We start from the raw sequence: 22,546 nt of genomic DNA on the forward strand, positions 1-22,546 counted from the left end.
TAGGATCTGCACGGAGCGTCAGCAAAACTGGTAGTCGTGCTGATGAGGGATTTAGATTATATTGTTCATAAAAAGTAGCCTTAATAAAAGTTCTGATAGCAGAAGATAGGATTCTCTACAGTTATAAATACAAAACTATAATTTTGCCTGTGGTTCTGTATGGGTGTGAAACTTGGTCTCTGACATTAAGGGAGGAACATAGACTGAGGGTGTTTGAGAACAGGGTGTTGAGGAGAATATTTGGACCGAAGAGGGATGAAGTGACAGGAGGTTGGAGAAAATGCATAATGAGGAGCTTCATAACTTGTACTCTTCTCCAAGTGTAATTAGAATGATCAAGTCGATGATGAGGTGGGCAGGTCATGTAGCACGAATGGGGGAGACGAGGAATGCGTATAGGATATTGGTGGGAAAGCCAGAAGGAAAGAGACCACAGGGAAGACCAAGGCGTAGGTGGGTGGACAATATTAGAATGGATCTTAGAGAGATAGGATGGGATGGTATGGATTGGATAGACCAGTGGAGGGCTCTTGTGAACACGGTAATGAACCTTAGGGTTCCGTAAAATCATGGGAAATTCTTGAGTAGTTGCAGAATTGGCGGCTCCTCCAGAAGGGCTCAGCTCCATGAGTAAGTAAGTAAGTAAGTATAGAGCGCCTCATATTACGACCTTCCCCTGCCTCCTTCAGTGATTTCACTAAGGTACCCGAATTCGTGATTACGAAAGCTAACATATTGAGGCTCCCTTTTTCTATAAAATGGAACAAAGTTGTAACTTCATTTCATGAAGTTCTTGCTTCTGCAAAAGTATTTTTTTCAATGGCTCTTCTAGCCCATTCAGAGCCCAGACCTATTTTTCAGTTCCGTAATCATCTTTCACAAGCGGTAGGACTCCTTGGACGAGTAATCAGCCCGTCGCAAGGCCACATCCTAAACACAGAATAATCGCACAAACAAACATCCATCCCTTGAGTGGGATTCGAACCCACGACCCCAGCGTCCGAGCGAGCGAAGACAGTTCATGCTTTAGACCGCGCGGCTACTGTGACCGGCTGTACGAAACAATACACATATATGAGTAGCTAATGATATGGCAGTTATGGTAGAAGTAGTTGTAAGATATTAAGACATCAGAGGCAACACGGGCGGCATCTGTGGGCTGCGTTAGGCGAACGAGGAGTGCTTAACAAATCTTGTCCGAAAAATCTGAAGGAACTGGACTAGTTGAGAAACTTAGGATTGAAATAGGAGACAATATTGACATATGTCCGGGGTTCCGTGACGATTATAACGGACTCTGGATTAAGTGATTGCATTTATTGGCACTTCTTTACAATTGTGAGTACAACAAAATACAACAGCTAACTGCCTAAGACTCGCTCCATTCCTTACTGGACTACGAGTATCTTATCTTCCACTGTGACTGACTTGCTTCTGATTTACGAATCGCCCACTTCTTCTACTACGACTGGCTTCAATGACAATCGTTCTTATTTGCACGGCTCCTTATACAGTCTATCGGTAACCATAGAGAATGTCTGTTGCTTGACCGTTGTCACGGGAACGTGCTTACCGAACCGTTGCCTATCAGTGGACTTCCACGTCTGTTCATTGCTGCGGGACGTGTGTCTGTCTAGAAGTTGGCTAGAAATAGACTTCCGCTCTGGCTCCACTAGTCCGGTGTTCTAGCTTCATGTCACAATATTAAAACGGGTCTTAGGGAAACATGATGTGTTCACTAGGACTGTTTGTAGTTGGCGCAGGATTGAAATTAAATTGAGGGATTTTGCAAGCGCGGTGATTAGTTATCTGATTCCGTAAAGTAGAAGAATGTATTGACCTTGTGAATAACAGTTTTAAAGAAAGATTCTTTGCCGTGGATTTATCACTCAATCTGACAATGAGAGATTATCCAAACAGAGCTCCTTTCTTGGGGCTTGTCATTGAGTATACTCCTACCAGGAGGCCAGTTACCATCTAGAGATAATCTTCCAACAGTACCAGTTCCATGCAATGTTACCGGAGCTGCTTTCCGCTTCATGTTCAATATGTGGGCCCCTTGTTATATGACACGACGCGTCCTCAGATTACAGATGGAAAAGACGTCCTTCGAATTTGTAGGGTAGGCACGAATACTATAACTCGGACAGCCCAGTCAATATAGAGATGGGCTACGGCTTGGGCGACTGGGGTTCGATTTTCGGCAGGAGTAAGACATATTTATCTTCTCCATAAAGTGTAAACCGGCTCTGAGGCCCACCCAGCCTCCTACACAATGTGTAACGTGGGTTGATTCCCAGAATTAAAGAGGCCGGGGCGTGAATACGACCACTCATCTCCATCTAGTGCCGAGCTCAAGAATGATGAAGCTATACCTCCGCTCCCCCACACGTCTTGATGGCGTAATGCTTAATTAATTAGGTATAGGGCAAATTTACTTGTTTACTTTTAGGCACAAATATATTAGATAGCACTCAGATGCCTGGCTCGGTACAGAAACTAGATTATCAAGTGGATTACTGAGGGATCGGCGTTCGGTTATTTTATTTCGCACAGCGTTCTGACTAAAATTGGGGCCCAAACATTCTCGTATCCTGTCGAAAACGGCAGCTCTTTCTGCGGACATGAAGCAGCCGGGGTCGAAGCTGATCATTCATCTCCAACTAGCACCAAGGATGAGAGAGTGTGAAGCTAAACCTCCCCCCCCCTTGGCATTATAGCCCCAGTGGGCCTAAACCTACCTCCATGAACTCCGTTCACTTCGGTTTTTCTAGATCTTACACATACGGTAGGACTCATTGGGCGGGTGATCAGCTCGTCGCGAGGCCTCTACCTGTAGACAAACATAGAAAAACGCACACAAACATTCTTGCCCTGAGTGGGATTCGAACCCACGATCCCGGCTTCCGAGCGAGCGAAGACAGCGCATGCTTTAGACCGCTCGGCTACCGTGACCGGCGGAGCTAAACCTCCAGCCCCTCGAATATCTTGGTGTTTAATTAAGTGTCATGTTTACATTTACGTTACGAATACATTGAATAAGCAGCTGTGGACAGCCAATCAGAGGCGATGGTCAAATTTGAGGATTTGTTATGTGGTTAATAACTATTCACCTCAAAATATCCTCTGTTGTTAAGTGAGTATAAAAATCTCTGAAACGGAGGGACTATTTTGAATTATCTAGGCAACATTTGAAATTATGTCACCTGGTACTGAGAACAGAGTTAAGTCTAAGAGCTTACAATCTACTCGACAGGCAGCTGGGATAGAGGACACAAAATGCGTACAGAATTTTGATGAGAAAGCCTGTTTAAAAGCGTATCCATCCACACATCAACACGTTTGTGTAGGCCTTTGCAATGTGAAACGAGAATGGTTCAAAAAACTGTGGACAATTAATGTTTAAGCAGAATCAGCCACGTGGGCTTCGGTGGTTCAGAACACGGTTATCATCAGTCTGTTGATAGTTTTCAGAGTACGGGACAATGGACAAAGTCCAAAAATACAGGAATTGTGAAGGTTATGAATGTTCTTCCAGTTCTAATGTTGTACGAAATAATATATTTTGATGAGCAGAATATAATCCTATACTGATACAGTGATAAACAAGACCCAGAATTTTATGACCTGAAAATATTTTAAAAATAACCTATAAGATGACCGAAAAAATCCAGAAAAATGACCTACAATATGACCCAAAAATGTAATATGCAGGGCCCGGATTTTGATGACCTGAAAATATTAAAAAAATGGCCTATAACATGACGGAAAATCCAGAAAAAATTACCTAAATGAGAAAAGAAAGAACACTTCGCTTCATGTTATTAACATTTCAGAAAACATATGAAGAAAAATTCCTTAAAATTGCCAAAAATGACCAGAAATGCCCTTAAAAGTCCAAAAATTTACCAAAACGTTACCCCCAAAATGAAAAAAATACCTTAAACCTAAAAATGTCAAAAAAATGACAAAAAATACCTATAAAATTTACATTCCTGTAACCGGCAGCTCATATCCGAGAATTATATATTTAAGAGCATCGCAGAGGATACAAGGAAGGAAAGATGACATGTCATCAAAATCCGGGCCCTGGTGATAAACGTTCGCTAATATCTGAAAGAAATCTTGTATGAAGTAATGAAGAATTTTGGATAATTAAACAGGAAATATAGGAAATATTAGGCTTAAATTTTTATTAAATACTAATTCCTATACTTTTTCTAGGAGATACATCTTGTAGATTCAAGCTTTATTTCCCAATTCACATCGGCCTATGGAACTCAAAATCAGTACAAAGATTGTCTTGAAGATAGAGAGACTAATAACCTCCGAAATATATCATATATTTATATGGTGCCATCACCAGGAACGGGATGAGAATAGGAAGAATATTTTGTATTGGTGTCAGTGAGGACTTTAGATAGAGTAAGATTTATCAGGTCACAGAGAATAAGTTGGTTGGGACATGTCGAAAGAATGGAAGATAATGCAATGCCAAAGAGAATATTAAAATGAAGGCTATATTCCAAAAGAAGAAAAGGAAGACCCAGGATGAGATGGCCAGACGATGTTGAGAACGGCCTGAAGAAGATGAAGGCGAAAGGATGGATAGAGATAAGGAATACAGAGCAGTGGAGTCTGGTTGTAGAGGAGGCAAGGCTCACCCAGGGCTGTAGCGCCTAGTGGTAAGTAGGTATCAGAGAGGGTTTAACCTTTTTGTGACTGTATACAGTGGGTTTCCACGACACTCGCGAGCCATCCTTAAATCACTCTGCAGACTAACTGGCCCGAAATTGAACTGCTGTGTGAATCTTAACCAGAATTTCAGTCATATCATGCACAGTACTTCTGACATCCTCTTCTAAACGAGACTTCGGCAAGTATTTCCTCTAAATTTGAATCTCAGGAGGCAGAATCACCATTCTTATTCACGTAAGTTCTGAGGTTCACACGGCGACGATTGTAGAGATTGTGAACTTCTCAATTGTGATGCCGCGTAGTCTTGTATGTGGATATCATGTTTTCGAAACAAGGGGCTACATTCTTCCTCATTGTCGGAGTGTGTACGTTGAGGTGTCTGTTTTGTTGTGCAGGCAGACTGTAAAGAAGAGCTCACGCACACCCACAACAAGGGGAAGAAGAGACAGAATCCAGGACCATACAAGTAAGAACGGTGAACATAAAGAACGGCCCTTTTCAGGTCCACATCCTTACCATCTAACTAAACTAACTCCATTCGCAAGAGAACTATACCGATCGAGCGACCGCCGCTTGCCGGCAAACTTAGTGCCAACTTTTAAGGATAGAGGGTGTCGCGTGGTGAGCGCAACGAATCCTCATGGCCGTTAATCTCGGATTTCTAGACCGAAGCCGCTATTTGCTTGAAATAACTCCTCAGTTATCTTCACGAGACTGAGTGAACCCCGTTCCAGACCCACCACTTCTCAGAAAATGTGGTAGTGCCGGGAATCAAACTCGGCACGTCTGGATCTGTAGCCAGGAACTCTGACCACTAGACCACAGATGTCATCACAACATTACCATCAAACATGGAATTGGAACTGTGAGAAAAGCGAGCCCTTCCTGAGGCCTTGAGAGGATGGAAATAAAGAGTGACACTCCATTTTTCTTGAAAAGCCCGATTAGAAATGTGCCTTCTTATTCGTGTGTGACAAGGAGATAAAACTTTTCTACAGGGTAGCTTAGGGCAGTCTAAATAATCGGAAATATGTTGGAGTACAGGGAAATGTGAGTTGTTGGAATCACTTAAGTAAACTTGATGTTTAAATCATTGACGCCAATCAGACTGAGTGCTGTAACGCAACATTTTCCTTGTAACTATTAGTCAAATCGACAAAGGAGGCGTTAATTTGGACGTCTCATGAATTACTCAAAGAATTTTAACGCCTCCGCAGGATACAATTTTGATTTCAGAGGAATAAGGCGTAACAGAATATCGACATATACTTATTTGCTCAGATGGATTGTGATTGGTTTCCTATCTTGTTACAGGAATACTTGATAAGAAGATATGGATCGAAATTTCCTTGGGTAAGTTAAATTAATTCTAATATTTTCTTAATTTTGATATGGTTATTGTGAAGTTATGATGGAATAGAGCCCTTGTCTGCTCAACGTTTCTGTTTGAGGAAACAAATTAATTTTATGTCTTTAACTTTATATATATTTGTTTCGAAAATTCGACGCTTTGAACCATACAGTGTAAGTATTTTATCGAATAATTACAAAATATATTGTCATGTGATTAATCGTATACATTTAAAGAATTCAGTGATTCATAATAGGAAAAATATTAGTGTAATAATAAGTCGTACAGTGTAATAAATTTAGTAGACCAGATCAAATTAAATGTCTAACTTTACGTGTTTCGGCTTTATTTGGTCATTCCAAGAGGCATGACAGTAAAAGCAAGTTAGTTTCATACTTGCTGTAGATCTTCAAATATGGTTCACAGATATAAGTTCCAAAGATTATTTATAAAAAATGTATGTTAAAAATTTTGTAAATAAAAGTATAATTCCTTAGATCTTCTTTGTACTCGTATAAACACATAACGAACTCCAAGGGACCTAAACAAGCAAGGCAACACATATAGTTTGAGAACATGAAACAGATCCAGTTTCCGAAACGTCGCGTTTTCTATTCTCTAGAATACGGGCGATAGAAAAATCCCCAAATCACAGTAATTCTACTCATAGTTTGATCTGCTCTATTACATTTGTTACACTGATTGGCTCATTATTCAGATAAACGCTAAATATTTAATGGGAAAAATGTCTCATACTATAAATAAAAGAAGAAAGAAAGAAAACTGTTAATCTCAAGAAAGAAGCATAGTAATCTGGAGATTTAAATACAGCTCACAAGTTGTATCATTAAAGTCTCGCTTTTAAATTAAATTTATATTTAAATAAAATGCCAGTATTATTAGATGATATAGATATTTTTTAATGTAATCGTGGAGGATTTTGCGGAATGAAATATTCAAAGAAGTTCCCATTTTTTTTCTCTTCAGTGAAGCATCACATCTTAAATTGTATCTAAATCCATGCACAAGAACTTAATATCGAAGAGAATGGCTCCAATTTATGAATGCTGTAATAAATGGCAGGCTTATATGTTAAATAATATAATTATTTTATATCCTGATTATAGTTATCCATAAGCTTGCAATTATTCCTCCTGAAATCATTCGTAAAACTCCGTGTCATATTCTGGAATGTAATCTTCAATACACTTTTAGATCTTACACGTTTGCTGGAATGCTCAATAAGAAGAACATACTCGTATTTAATGTGATTAAATCACTGTTTTACGTTTCTTCCTTTACTTACTTACTTACTTACTTACTTACTTATGGAGCTGAGCCCTTCTTGATGAGAAGCCAAATCTGCAGCTACTCAAGAATTACCCAGCATTTTATGGAACCAGAAAATTCAGTACCATGTTCACAAGAGCCATCCACTGGTCCCTATCCTCAGCCAGAACAATCCAATGCATTCCTTCCCCTCTATGATCCATTTGAATATTGTCCACCCACCTACGCCTTGGTCTTCCAAGTGGTTTCTATTCTTCTGGCTTTCCCACCAATATCCTATATGCATTCCTCTTCTCTGGCATTCCTGCTACATGCCCATCTCATCTTCTTGACTTGATGATTCTAATTATCTTTTGAAGAAGAGTACAAGTTATAAAGCTCCTTGTTTCTTCCTTTTTTTTTTCCTTCCTTGGCACTACAGCCCCAGTGGGCCTAGGCCTACCTCCATGAACTTCTCCGTTCACTTCCATTTTTCTAGATCTTACACATATGGTAGGACTCCTTCGGCGGGTGATCAGCTCGTCGCAAGGCCTCTACCTGTACACAAATACAGAAAAACGCACACACACAAACTAAACATCCATGCCCTGAGTGGGATTCGAACCCACGATCCCGGCTTCCAAGCGAGCGAAAACAGTGCATGCCTTAGACCGCTCGGCTACCGTGACCGGCTGTTTCTTCCTTTAGAATCAAAAAAAAAAATCGAAAGGAATGGCTGTGGGAACAGACTGTAGTAACTGGCATCAAACGAAGCGACTATTTGTTTTCAGAATTTCAGTATTGTTTTAGATTGCTACAGCCTATAAGACAGGTAGAACTCTTTTCAGTCTTTATATGTCCTTGACCTGGCTCTCACCAATGTCTTGTGCCATATATTCCTTTGAGGTTTTCATGCTAGTGAATGCTCAGAAATTGGGTTTCCAGATTGTGGATGGATACCGAAGTTTCGAAGGAAACTGTAGCCCTCGTATTCAGTGCGACGTGCCTATAAAGTGTAATTGATTCCGAGTCCTACAAATTTAAACTCTGAACATAGAGGCAGCCTGTGTACCCACCTGCAAGACTTGTCAATGTCAGAAACGAGAAAACCAAAATATGAAGATGTATGAATAGTTCTATCTTCTGGGATATAACTTCTTGTAGTCCGTTGGAAGTCAACCGACGTTTCTGGGGAACATAGATCAGGCCAGAGAATAAGCACTGAGAGCTCTACTTGCTACATGCTTCATGCTGGCTTCTTGCTTGGCTTATTCTTTGACCCTGAAAGTGGAGGCGAAGTTTTCCTCCGAAACATAGGTAGGCTTTCAACGGACAACATGACATTATATTCCAGCGGTGTGAGAACCTCAAATCCCAAATGATGATATACATGCATATTTTTATATAGGAGTAGTGAACACAGCGTGCGTATGACGGAGTTCCCACTTATGCCCACAGAACCAACATTAATCAGAAATTAAGGAAAAGATTGTGTTTCCCGACATGACTAGATTTGTAATGTGTCTCGAAAATTTTTAACTCCTAAATCTTATATTTAGCTCCATGTAAAATTCGATTATTGGCCGTTTAAAAATTCAGAATTTTTCAGACGGAATCGGATGGTATGGATTGGATTGATCTGGCTAAGGATAGGCACTAATGGAAGGCTCTTGTACACACTGTAATGAACCTTCGGGTTCCATAAAATGCTGGGAAATTCTTGAGTAGCTACAGGTTTGGCTTCTTTTCAAAATGGGCTCAGTTCCTTAAGTAAGCAAGCAAGTACCTTACCGTTATATATGAAGGCTGTCTCACCTATCCGGAACCTGAGGACGCTATGAAGCCATGTACTTTAACGTGGGAAGCTGTAGCTCCTAATGTAAAGTCACTGCTGTGTCAAAGCAACACACCACAAAAGTGTACAGAAACAGTTCGCTGAAACATTACGCATTGTTTTCTTGCGCTCTTCCAACGCCGGGTACTCAGGTTTACAAGCTACCCGTTCTACCCCTGAGGGCAGGGCTGCAATAACACTGAACAGAGGGCGGATGGAAGTTTTGCTTTTGGTGGCACACATAGAAATCTTGCCCTTGCTTGCAACCGAATTCAGTCATCAGGCTACCCTGGCTCATGATACTCGTACCTAGCCAAAATTTAGAGTTGAGAAATTGTAGTTGAAAATAAAAAAAATAAATTATCCTCTAAATGTCCAGTGGTTCTAGATGTGCTACGTGCTTTAACATCCTGAAATTCTGCATTCTACCCACAGTGTGTACTCTTGTCTTACGATTCTCATACTGAGGTCCACTCAACCTCTTGAGCATAATTGAGGAGCAGTTTCAAGGAAATAGCGGCTCCGGTCTAGAAACCTCAGATTAACGGCCATGGGGATCCGTTGCGCTGACCACGCTACACCCTCTATTCGCTAAATTTGGCACTAACTTCGCCGACAAGCGGCGGTCGCTCAGTCGGTATAGTTCGTTTGCGGACTATAGGCCACGGAGGTTTCTATTTTTATTTTTGGTTCTCATATTGAACAGCGACTGCCTCCCTGATAAGCTTTAATCTGTTGGTCTTTGTAGAGGAGACGTAATATGTTTCCTGCGAGAGACAAACAGCGCTTTTATATGTTGTTTACAAGAAGTTTGCTCTTTAAACTTCTCAGAAAGACCAACCCATTCTCTTTTCGAGAGGAGGCCCCATTTTCAAACATATCAATGTCCTTGGAAAGAATAAAACCTTGGTAATGAATCCCGACAGAGCCCGAAACGAAGTACAACTGTGCTTGCGAGGACCAGCAGCAATTTACTGCTATGTTATTCTCACCCTTTCAAGGATTAAACTTACGTGCATGTGTAGTTCATTGTTCTCTTTTCCTAAATAATAAAGAGTCATATTCCTTTGTGTTACAAAACAGATATGGTTTAGTGAATCCTTAAGTAGTTTCTATCAGCTGATCTTAATAAGTACCACCAGTTCTTCCGTATAAATCTATCAACAGAACGAGTTCTATCTTGTCTGTATGGGAAGGTAAGGAGTAGCCTATTCATCGGCGTTTATAGTAAGCCCTTTAATACTAAGAATTGTTGGGAAACATTGGGACAATGAAAGAACACGTAATTGTGTGCTTGATAATGGAGTGTGTACATATCCTCTCTTAAGATTAGTTAAATTCTGATCTCAGTAACTGCATCGGTCTCTTCTTGTTTGGGTTACAAAGCGTTTAATTCGGCAATGGAGATCGGTCCAACATCCCAACATTGTTTGTGATGCCTATTGGTTACGCAACGCTCGATTTCATCTTTGGGATCGTGACGGGGACGTGACGTCACACTCCAGCAATCAAGTGATTGCCGTGAAAGGCGAGTGACCTTGTAACGTCATCCCTTGATCACTAAATCGTCTTCCAGAAGTTCGGAAAATGCGATTACAGCTTTCTTATTAGTTATCATATTAGATATGTACCAGCTCTTTTCCTGCTCTGGAAATAAAATGAATTACTGCATGCAGAAGAGCCTTTTTGAGAAGATTACGGCTGCTCGTCTAGCCAAGAAATTCCTTGCTTTTACTGAACTCGAAGATTCATTTCCGCCTTCACCATAACTCACCGAGGAACTCATCCTGAGCCAGCTGAATCGAGCTTATAATTCTGAACTCTGTTTGTCAAATTAAGATGCATTTTAATATTATCCTCACAACCATGCCAATGTCTTACAAGAGGTTTTATCCATGTAGACGTTTAGACTAACGTGTTATATACTTTTATTCCTCATTTTCCCCTTATATGGCATATTCCCCGCCTTTCTTCCTACCGCGGTGTCCCGGTTAGATGCCAAATGTTATCGTGTGGGATTTGTGGTGAGAAAAGTGAAAATGGGGTGGGTATTCTTCGAGTACTTATGTTCCCCTAGCAAATTATCATTCATCAAACTCGTCCACATTCATTAACAACCTTATCATTGACAACGTGTAATTCGATACGTACAGCGTCGTCAAACAACCACCATAAAACACTGATCCTTCCCAATTTGATCGCCAAGACAGGATATTATGAAACTCCTCATTATGTTATTTTCTCTAGTCTCATGGTAATTCTTTTCTCTCATGTGCAAATATACTACTCAGCATTTGCTTTGGTAACTTCGTCATTCTATGATTTCCCTTTGAATATAACACGTCCTTTTAAGCATGTCATTATCTGGGTCTATAGAAATGAGACGAAAAAATATATTCTGAAGCAAATAGTAGCAAGCAGTCTTGAAGTTAATATGCTCCTCGTTTCTTTATACATATTGTAGCATGTATAGCTATTGCTACGCAACGACAGGGAGAAAAGGACGGCCGGTAAGCACGTCAACAGTACCCGGGTTATCGCTAAGCAACTACTCGGTAAAGAGGCTACCACGGCAAAGGAAACGCATACACCAGTAGAGGTATTGTTGGACTATAAACATGGAAACGATATTTTCTGTGTGGTTTGTGCCGAAATATTATAAGCATGTCAGTCGAGCTCCGAGTAGGTGGTTGGTGACAGTTCAGTTGAAAGAGCCTGTGGAAAGTAGGCTAGGACGTTGGTGTGAAATGGCCGCCAGGTTAGGAACCAGTTAGTTGCCAGTTGACAAAGAGTTCTGCAAAGGCGATTGTGACAAGAGGGCATGCATGCGGGAAGTTGAATTTTCCTCGGCAGAAACCGTTGCCAGGATACGGCTAGTGGAAACTGAAATAGACTGAAAACACTAGTCTATGTGTGTCAGTGAACTGTAAAATGTAGTTTCGAGTAGTGTGTACAAGTGATCAATAAATCCAATTAGTCCAATCCATACCCGTCTCTAGTCACGCACCCCTAAAATGTGACAATATATCTAGAGCTCTGAGATGTTCACGGCGATGCTTGTTCAGATGATCCCGTTTTGTAAATGCCTTAATTTACTACACCGTCATACAACCAAGAACAAAGTTTGTTTTTGCATTCCCCACTTATTTACAATTTGTTAACATGATTAAAAGTTTTCAACATCATTCAACTTTTATTTTAAAAATATTTGTTTGCCATACTCCAACGAAAAGTAACACCGATCATTTCCTACCAAGATATGTAAATGCCAAGCTTTTCGATTGAATATCGACGGAATCAAGATATCAGAAATATTGCGTCCACAGTCTAACAAGTGCTGATGTTAAGACAACATAGATTTCTATAACATATTCCTATAAACAAGATCAATAAATATGACAAAATGCATGAATACAGAGAAACTGGAAGATAGACGAAAAAGTGACGTGCTAAATACAAACACAAAACAAAGAAAACAAAGAAAACAAAGTAACCATTTCATTTTAACCTTAACATTTTTAACCTATCCGTACTATGAAAGACACCAAAGATATTTGTCCCTTCAATTTGTCACTTTTTACGTATATAAATACTCTTATAGCAATATATTTAATTACGTCGGATCAAATAGAATTACAAATATATTAATTTAATTACATATACGGCCCTCTGTAAACTTATTAACCTGCGTGTAAATCTCACATGATAAAAATATAATGAGCTAAGAGAAGAAGACAATTTTCAGAATCTAAATGAAAGTTCCCGTGATTGAAAACTTCTCATCGTTACATAAACCACGAACGGGATGCACAATTACCTGAAAATTCCATACCCGGCAAATTTCTGTCCTCACTGGCAGACTCCCACTTCTGTAAACCTAAAATTCTTTAATCCCCCTCTTACTCATGGAATTCTAGGGTTCATTACTGTGTTACATAAGCGGATCACAGAACTGTGTCCAGATCCAGCTGGATCTAGCACATACCTTCATATTTCGGCTTGTTAATATCAATTTGAATGTTATTGTCCCATGTGAAAGGTAAAGTTATCCCTATGCTTAACTAATTATGCACTATACCTTGAAGGAGTTTGGGGGAGTGGATGTATAGTTCTACATTTTCTTGTCCTCGGCACTAGTTGAAGGTGAGTTTTCAGCTTCACGCCCCTGACGCTTTACCCTCGGGACCAATTGGATAGGAGATTGGGTCGAACCCAGAGCCAGTCTGGACGACTTGGAGAAGAGAAAATTATTGCCCCCCACCGGGACCCGAACTCCGGCACCTCGATCGTCCAGTCCGTAACCAGTCGCTATACCGACTGAGCTGTATCAGCTTCACTGTCTCGCGTACGTCTAAGTATTTCAAGTGTTCTCTTCTCGTAGAATTATCCGACTAAAATTTGCATACATATCTCTTCTGGGTTACGCGGTAGTGTAGTTGGTTGAGGCATCATTCTACAAGCCGGGAGGTTATGGGTTCGATTCCTGGTGAGGTCGTTGGATTTTTAAATTAATCTAATCATTCCAGCAACAGTGTGGCCCTGCGGTCTACTCAGCCTATAACAGAAATAAATACCAGGAAACTTCTTGGGGGGCCGGAGCATAACGCTGACAACCTCACCACCATCTGTGAGTCGATTGTCTAGATAATGTGGGATCCTCGACGTCTCACAACCCTATGGGCCTCCACGGCCTGTTACTAGGTTAGCTTTATCCTTACACGTTCTTCTTCTAAATCTTGCATACAAAAGTCACGGCCGTTCTTAGTTGATCATGGCAACGCATTGTGAAGATGTGTGACGAAGATATGCTAACAGACTTATTATGAGCTGGGTTAGCTTAATCCGTATAGCGACAGGTTTCGGACTAGACGGCCGGGGTTCGATTTCCAGCAGAGCCAATAGAGTTTTCTCTCCTCCACAGCATCCAGGCTGGCCCACCCAGTTTCCTATCCAATGGGTGCAGTGGGCTTTTTGCTAGGGGCTATGGCGTCAGAAGCGTGAAATTAACCACTCATCTCCATCCAGATCCGAGGTCAAGAAAGGAGGAGCCTTATTGGCCTAAACTGGACATTAGCTGCAAATAGAGATTGGGTCCTTCTTTAAGAATGATGGACCAATCAGAGTAGGTTTCATATTGTCACGTGTATGGGGGGGGGTACGCGTGACGTAAATAACAGGTACTAGATCGGATGATTGCGTTTATTGGCACTTCGGATACAGTCTCTCTAATTACAATAAATACAGCGCTATCGCTGATTAACACAATTTACAGTGCACAGTTACACACACACTACAATTCTCAGCCTTCTCTAGTCGCTCCCTTTTAACGGAATTAAAACAATCTCACCGCGACTAAATATTCTAATCACATACCAAGTCATCACAGGCTGACTTCTAATTCTTCTTCAACTACAGACTTCCCGTGGCTATCTCCTACCGACAACTGATTCACTTCGCAGTCTCATACTCTCTGTTGTACTCCGTTGTACTCCGTTGTATTCCGTTGTATTCCCTTTCTCTTGACTGAACTAATTTAAGGTACAACAGATCCTCCTTTGGGCTCCGCATGGACCACACAGAAAACACAGTCCATATTGTTGATGAAGCTTATTTACCTCTCAGTTGCCTAGCAATAGACGTCCTATTGTTGCGTGTTAGTGTGTTGCGGGGATGTGTTTACACATCCGTTGCCTAAACATGACTTCCGCTTGTGTGTTGTTATTCTGTCTGTTTAGGCAGTATTTGCCTAGACGCTGTCTAGAAATTGCCCATGTGTCACAATATTTTAGCTGAATATGAAAGTTGAAATAATTCTCGAACCTCGTGTTTCTTTAATAAAACGAGTTGCCGTAAATGTTCGTTATATGTACTCTTTTAAGCAGCCCAAAAATATTCGGCGGTCAGTACAAATTGTGATGTTTCTTATTACACCAAATTTTAATGTTGTGCCTGTTATTTTAACGAGAATTAGTGAAGTATAACAATAGAGTTTCAATTGAACAAAGCGTGCCTATAGTGCAGAGAGCTGCAATTCGGCAGCAATGAATGAATGACTCGACTTTTATGTAGGCTTAAGGTAAATTTATCAATGCAACGTTTTGAAGAAGCGCCACTCCACTCAAGAATAACAGAATTCCAGTGTTGGCAGCAACAAAGTATGCTGGTGCAGCGACATAGTTCTAGGGATTTATCCAAGAGATTTCCGGTTCGAAGAGGGAGCAGGTCGTACATCATTCATTCACAATTGGCTCTGCAGCCCTTTGTTAGGCCCTGGCCTCTTCTTTAGTTTCGTAATATTTTTTACACAGACTGTAGGACTCCTTGGACGAGTGATCAGCCAGTCCCAAGGCAGCTACCTAAACACAGTACAACACAAGCACAGAATAAACGCACACACAAACATCCATGCCTTGAGTGGCGTACGAACCCACGATCCTATCTTTCGAGCGAGCGAAAACAGTTCATGCCTCACACCGCGCGAACACCGTGACCGGCTCGTCTACACTATATTGACTAATACAGGGTTATTCATAAGTCCGTGAAACATTTTAAAAATTCACAACAAATAAACTATGGATCGGATCATGGTAATTCTTACGCCGATAGAGAATGAATCTCTCCAATTTTTTTAAGCGTCCATTGCCTGCTAATGAAATAGATTTTCGCAACCATATTACCGCTTCTATCGCTGTGATCAACCGTAGTTTGCTGATATAGGTGTGGGACAAAATGGATTATCGCATAGATGTCTGCCGTATCAGCAAAGATGAACACACTGAACATCTGTGAACTATGTAAAAAGAACTTGGTGAATTTATCTCTATTTCACTGTAACAAAATTTGGTATCCGTTGCGTAGTTTATTTATTGTAAATTTTCAAAATGTTTCACAGACTTATGAATAACCCTGTATTTTTAATGGCATTCCTCCGGAGTAATACACTGAAAGAATATTGTAGGACGAGCATATTTTGTTGTGACTCAACTGTGGGATATTCCGTCAAACAAAACATAAATACTCATGTATATATATTTAGCTATAATTATTGACCGTATATGTCATTTTCAGGTATGCGTCACATTATATCTCTATTAAATTCGCATTACTTACGTTCTAGAATTTCTATACTTACACGTTTTCCGCCATGTTAGGTGGGTTCCTTGTCACCAAGGAATTGTGCGTCCTCAGGTTGCGGATGGAGGAGACGCCCTCCAGGTATGGAGGGAAACTGTGAATATATTGCATAAGCAGCCTCGGATATCCGACAAGGCGTGATCCTCCAGTGTGGGGGTTGGGCGTGGGGCTAACAATTCCTCACCGTAGAAAATAAACTTCTTACGAAAATTCATAAGAAGCGGATTCCTTGGATAAACGACCTAAGTTAGACTGAATGTGTCTGAGAACAGGGTGTTGAGGAGAATATTTGGACCGAAGAGGGATGAAGTGACAGGAGGTTAGAGAAAACTGCATAATTAGGAGCTTCATAATTTGTACTCTTCTTCAAGTATAATTAGAATGATCAAGTCAAGGAGGATGAGGTGGGCAGGGCATGTAGCACGAATGAGGGCGAAGATGAATGCATATAGAATATTGGTGGGAAAGCCAGAAGGAAAGAGACCGCTGGGAAAAAATTCAAGGCGTAAGTGGGTGGACAATATTAAAATGGATCTTAGAGGGATAGGATGGGATGGTATGGATTGGATTGATTTGGTTCAGGAAGGGGACCAGTGGAGGGCTCTTGTGAACACGGTAATGAACCTTCCGGTACCATGAAATGCTGGGAAATTTTTGAGTATCTGCAGATTTGGCTTCTCCTCAAGAACGCCTCAGCTCCAAAAGTAAGTACTTAAGTACACGTTTTCCGCCATTACAATGCTTTCGCACTTCCCTTCTTTTTTTTTTTCCTTGGCACTACAGCCCCAGTGGGCCTAGGCCTACCTCCATGAACTTCTCAGTTCACTTCGGTTTTTCTAGATCTTACACATTCGGAAGGACTCCTTGGATGGGTTATCAGCTCGTCGCAAGGCCTCTACCTGTAGACAAACACAGAAAAACGCACACAAACATCCATGCCCTGAGTGGGATTCGAACCCACGATCTCGGCTTCCAAGCGAGCGAAGACACTGCATGCCTTAGACCGCTCGGCTACCGTGACCGGCCGCACTTCCCTTACCTACCTTGTATTGTACTTTACCAAGTGACCCTAATCTAATCTCGGGAAAAGGATTTTACATTAGTTGCTGTGTAAATATTTGCCAATGTACGAGCACAGATTCAGCAGAAAGCAGAAAATAAATACAGTAATTGCCTAAAATTGGCTCTGCAGCCTAAACTTTTTTTTTCNATGGGTTATCAGCTCGTCGCAAGGCCTCTACCTGTAGACAAACACAGAAAAACGCACACAAACATCCATGCCCTGAGTGGGATTCGAACCCACGATCTCGGCTTCCAAGCGAGCGAAGACACTGCATGCCTTAGACCGCTCGGCTACCGTGACCGGCCGCACTTCCCTTACCTACCTTGTATTGTACTTTACCAAGTGACCCTAATCTAATCTCGGGAAAAGGATTTTACATTAGTTGCTGTGTAAATATTTGCCAATGTACGAGCACAGATTCAGCAGAAAGCAGAAAATAAATACAGTAATTGCCTAAAATTGGCTCTGCAGCCTAAACTTTTTTTTTCCTTGACACTACAGCCCCAGTGATCCTAGCTACCTCCATAAACTTCTCCATTCACGCCTAAACATTTAACTAAAGAAATATGTAATCAGTTTTGTGTCCGCGTTGTGCCCACGGAACTCCGTACGCATCTTGAAAGAAGTAATGAACATGTTCCAAATCTTCATCTTCTGTTATTTATGGCCCTCTCTCCATTTCATTCAAAGAAATATGATGTCTAAAGGTGAAAGCATTGCACTTGAAACAGCAAAATTAAATAGCATAGAATCAGTCATCCATTCAGTTCTACGCATGTTCTACAGCTGAACAGCGTTGTTACACAATCAAGACTCAATAATTCAGCGTTTGCAGTTGGCGTTGTGAACAGCGTCACAGATCTCCTAAATGTTTTGACTTTCTGCAATGTTACTTTGGGAGAAATTTATTTGTATACGATTTATGTAACGATGTTGCCGTTAGCTCAGATTATATATCGTAGAATAATAGGACGATTAATGAATTATGAATTGGAAAGGATGTAAAAGGAATTGGGGAGCCGGGATAGCTTAGTCGGTATAGCGACTGGCTACGGGTTGGACATCCGAGGGGTCGGAGTTCGAGTCCCGGTTGTGGCAAGAATTTTCTCTTCTCCAAGTCTTCCAGACTGGTTCTGTGTCCACCCAACCTCCTACTCAATGGGTATTTGGGGCTCCTTCCCCGGGGGTAAAGCGGAAGAGACTTGAAGCTGACCACTCCCCTCCAGCTAGTGCCGAGGTCAAGAAAATATGGATCTATACAGACACTTCCCCATACGCTTTCATGACATATTGCTTAATTAGTTAAGCATAGGATCAATTTTGCCTTTGTAAAAGGAAGTAGGCAAAGCCTAATTTTCAATTATTGCACCAGCAAATGTCTAGAAGGAATGAGGAAAATTGAGGAAAATCTCTGTCACTATTGCTGGTGTCCTGGATAAGATTCAAAACCGATACCTCCCGAAAACAAGTCTAGAAGTGCCCCTCTCTGAACTACACGTAGTATGGTTGGTGTTGGGGAAATCATTCGCAGTGATACGATGGGGTGATTAAGCAAAGAGAGGGCATTGATAGGAAGTGAAATCTGTCTACAGAAATTTAAGTTCTAATTTAAATCCAAAGTGTCAAGGTATAAAAGGAAGTGGAGGTAGAACTCCAAGCATTCCGAAGTTCGTTTGAAATATGTCACCAGCTTCGTATTTAATCCGTCTTTGACCCGGGAAAAGCAACTCTTCGTGAAGCTGTCGCAAAATCCCGGTACTATACTTAAATGAATGATCAGCCATATGCTTCGTCCGCTTTTAACTTCAGGCAAATAATTTCTTTACCAATTTATTAGGAATTGTTAGGATCTCATAAAATCTCGATAATATATTTACTGTAATGATCACCTTTATACTTCCCTCGCCTTTACCCTCGGAAGAAAAACATCTGTACCAGTTGATTAAGTATTTGTCAAAAGGTCATATAATCTCTAAGCTAGATTTGAATGGGTGATCTGTTTCTTATTTCTAGTCGATTAGTAATGGTTGGAAGTTCCAAAACTGTTGTCAAGGAATGATTGCGGACCGTTTTGTTTGCTGTAGTCAGGATTAGAGCCACGAGTTTGATTACCAGCGTGTAACCTAATTTGGGGACTATACCCGTGGACTCACGCTCGGGCGCTCAGGCGCACCGGCCCGGGTGATGGGTCTAGTTACATGTCGGACGTTAAAATAGACATCGGTCAAGCTTCAGTAGAAGTCACAGTGACTTGTCAACTTCGGTCAGCAAAACGGAGAGATAAAAGTACTAATGATCCATACGAGATGCTGCTTTGTTGAGATCCGTAAAAAAAAATCTCTTCGAAAAAGAACGCGAAAAATCACACGAGCAGCGAAAAAAAGACTGCGGCATTCTACGTGTGATTCGTGTTGCAGTCACATTCCAGTAGCAGTCCCTCTGACCTTCGTGGGAATGGCAAAGTGAAAGTTCCATATGTTTTATACCTCGGCATCAGGTTGAGAGAAATGGTCAGCCTTAAGCTCCTACCACTTTAGCCTTAGTTGAAGAATGACCTATACAATCCCAGAGTAGGTCGTTTGCCTACAAAAATATTTCAAGCAGATTTCTGTTACTCAGTAACTTTTCCTGTTATCAAGAACCCCATAGTTTCTCGTTGGCACTAATGAACCCTGCTATTTAACGCTGTCCAGAGCCAGTTCTAACTACTCATATCCATCGTCCNTGTTTTCTGTGGACGTAGTCTGTTACTTTAACGAAACACTTTCGTATCGAGGATCGATTTGGCAGTCTTCGGTTTAGCGATAGAGAAAGGCATTCTATTTGACCAATTAGCTAAACTAGCCAGGACCGTAAGTTGCTAGATAACTAACAAAATAATTAGTAATTCAGTGATAGATGACATGGTGGGAAAGCCAAAAGGAAAGAGACTATTAGGAAGACCAAGACGTAGAGAAAGAGAATGGGGAGGTGTGGACTGGATTCATCTAGCTCAGGATATGGATACGTAGAGGGCCAATGTGGATACAATAATATATATTCGAGATCCATAAAATGTTGGGAAATTCTTGAATAGCTGAACGACTGATGACTTCTCAAGAAGGGCTTAGGTCCATGTAGATAGGTAGTTAGTTAGCGATTTACGACACTTTCAAGCAGATTTCTGTTACTCAGTAACTTTTCCTGTTATCAAGAACCCCATAGTTTCTCGTTGGCACTAATGAACCCTGCTATTTAACGCTGTCCAGAGCCAGTTCTAACTACTCATATCCATTGTCCTGTATAACGCACCGTCTTCTTTTTATTTAAATCACGACGTTTCGGAGACTGGATTCTGTCTCCGTCTATCCTTATATAGTCTGCCTCTATCTTATTAGGAAGACTGATATAATTTTTACCCAAATGCATAGGTTTTACCTGAAGATGGAGACAAAATCCATTCTCGAAACGTCGTTTTTTTTTAAACAAACAGTACGACGGATAATGTCCGGAGACACAATATTTGTATTTGTATTAACGTACCCTTGTCACAATGTGGTCTAGTGGACAGAGCTCCAGGCTGAAAAATACAGAGGTCCCGGGTTCGATTCTCGGCACTACCAGATTTTCCGAGAAGTAGTTGGTCTGCAACGGGGCCCGCTCGACCTCATGAGGATAATTGAGGGGCTACTTGATTGGAAAATTAGCGGTTCCGGTCTAGAAAAACCGAAATTAACGGCCGTAAAGATTCGTTGCACTGACCACGAGACACCCTCTATCCGCTAAAGTTGGCACTAACTTTGCCGACAAGCGGCGGTCGCTCGGTCGGTATAGATCGCTTGCGGACTAAAGTCACGGAGGTTGTTTTTGGGGGGGCACAAACTTTCAGATCTCCTTCATACCCCGACAAGCAGTGTTCTTAAGATGCATTTAAATAATGTCTTCCAATTTACATCTCAGTTCTTTCCAACCTCCACGGCGTAATCAACATAACAATAATAAGATACAAATTGGTTCAGTCGGTCCCCTCAATATATAATGCTATTTACTTGATTTAATGCAACGAACTAATATCTCTTCTAAGATAATCTAAAATTTAACTTAATTCATCATAATATTTCTAATCTGTTAATAATAATCAACCTAATATAAAACAAAATACTGCACAATGAGGAGCTTCATAACTTCTACTCTTCTCCAAGTATAATTAGAATGATCAAGTCAAGGAGGGTTAGGTGGGCACGGCATGTAGCACGAATGGGGGAGACGAGGAATACGTATATGATATTGGTGGGAAAGCCAGAAGGAAGGAGACCACTGGGAAGACCAAGGCGTAGGTTGGTGGACAATAATAAAATATATCTTAGAGAGATAGGATGGGACGGGATGGATTGGATTGATCTAGCTCAAGATAGGGACCAGTGGATGGCTCTTGTGAACACGATAATGAACCTCCGGGTTCCATAAAATGCTGGGAATTTCTTTAGTAGCTGCAAAATTGGTGGCTCCTCCAGAAAGGCTCAGCTTCATGAATAAGTAAATAATAGGAGAAAATAAATTTTTGGTCAAGGAATTGTGTACGATGTTTTGAATACATATGTTCACAGTTCTGAAACAATTTTTTAAACTATTTTCTAAAAGGATACAAAAAGAGGATATTTTTTGGAGTAGTATATATAATTTAAGTTAAAATTGTTAAGCTTTTTGTGTACAAGCAATATGGTTACTTTTCTTTGTCGATGTATTTGTCTAGAACACCATCAGGGTGCGTGGCCAGCGTATGTTGACGTCGATTATTACATCATTAATATAAATTTACTAATTTTGCTATGGAGAAAAGAATTATTATACCAGAGATCTGATTCAAAACAGAGGTCTTTCCTTCCGTAAGGTTTCGCGTTCAAGGTATGACAGACGGGCCGGGCCGTCATCACCAAGCTGATCAGTGTAACGGTAATGTTCTGAAGTTGTATTTTGGGGTGCTTGGCTCGAAACTCAACAGCAACATTGGCTGTGCTGTGAATTCTGCTCGATTCCAGGAGGCATATGTGGGATCGTACCACGAGTATACCAAGTCCAGTTCTTCTTTCAATTCATCATTCATCAGAAATGCTATCTTTCGACCCTATAGGCTTATATTGTGGATCAATGTTTTTGAAACTCTCGGCAACTGAAGACCACTACATGGGCGATCGACGCACAGGCGTACCACTCAATT

At 41.0% G+C, this 22,546-nt stretch overlaps 1 long non-coding RNA gene across 2 annotated transcripts in view; it reads left to right on the top strand.

The window, feature by feature from the left end:
• The window catches only part of LOC111861422, a 590,763-nt gene that overhangs the window by 147,089 nt on the left and 421,128 nt on the right, over positions 1-22,546 (top strand). For both annotated transcript variants that reach the window (XR_004512677.1, XR_002842242.2), the window contains exon 2: positions 6,013-6,051. This is a non-coding gene — a long non-coding RNA (uncharacterized LOC111861422). The remainder of the gene's footprint in view (positions 1-6,012; positions 6,052-22,546) is intronic.

The sequence above is a fragment of the Cryptotermes secundus genome, unplaced genomic scaffold, assembly GCF_002891405.2.
Source record: "Cryptotermes secundus unplaced genomic scaffold, Csec_1.0 scaffold646, whole genome shotgun sequence".
Lineage (NCBI taxonomy): Eukaryota > Metazoa > Arthropoda > Insecta > Blattodea > Kalotermitidae > Cryptotermes > Cryptotermes secundus.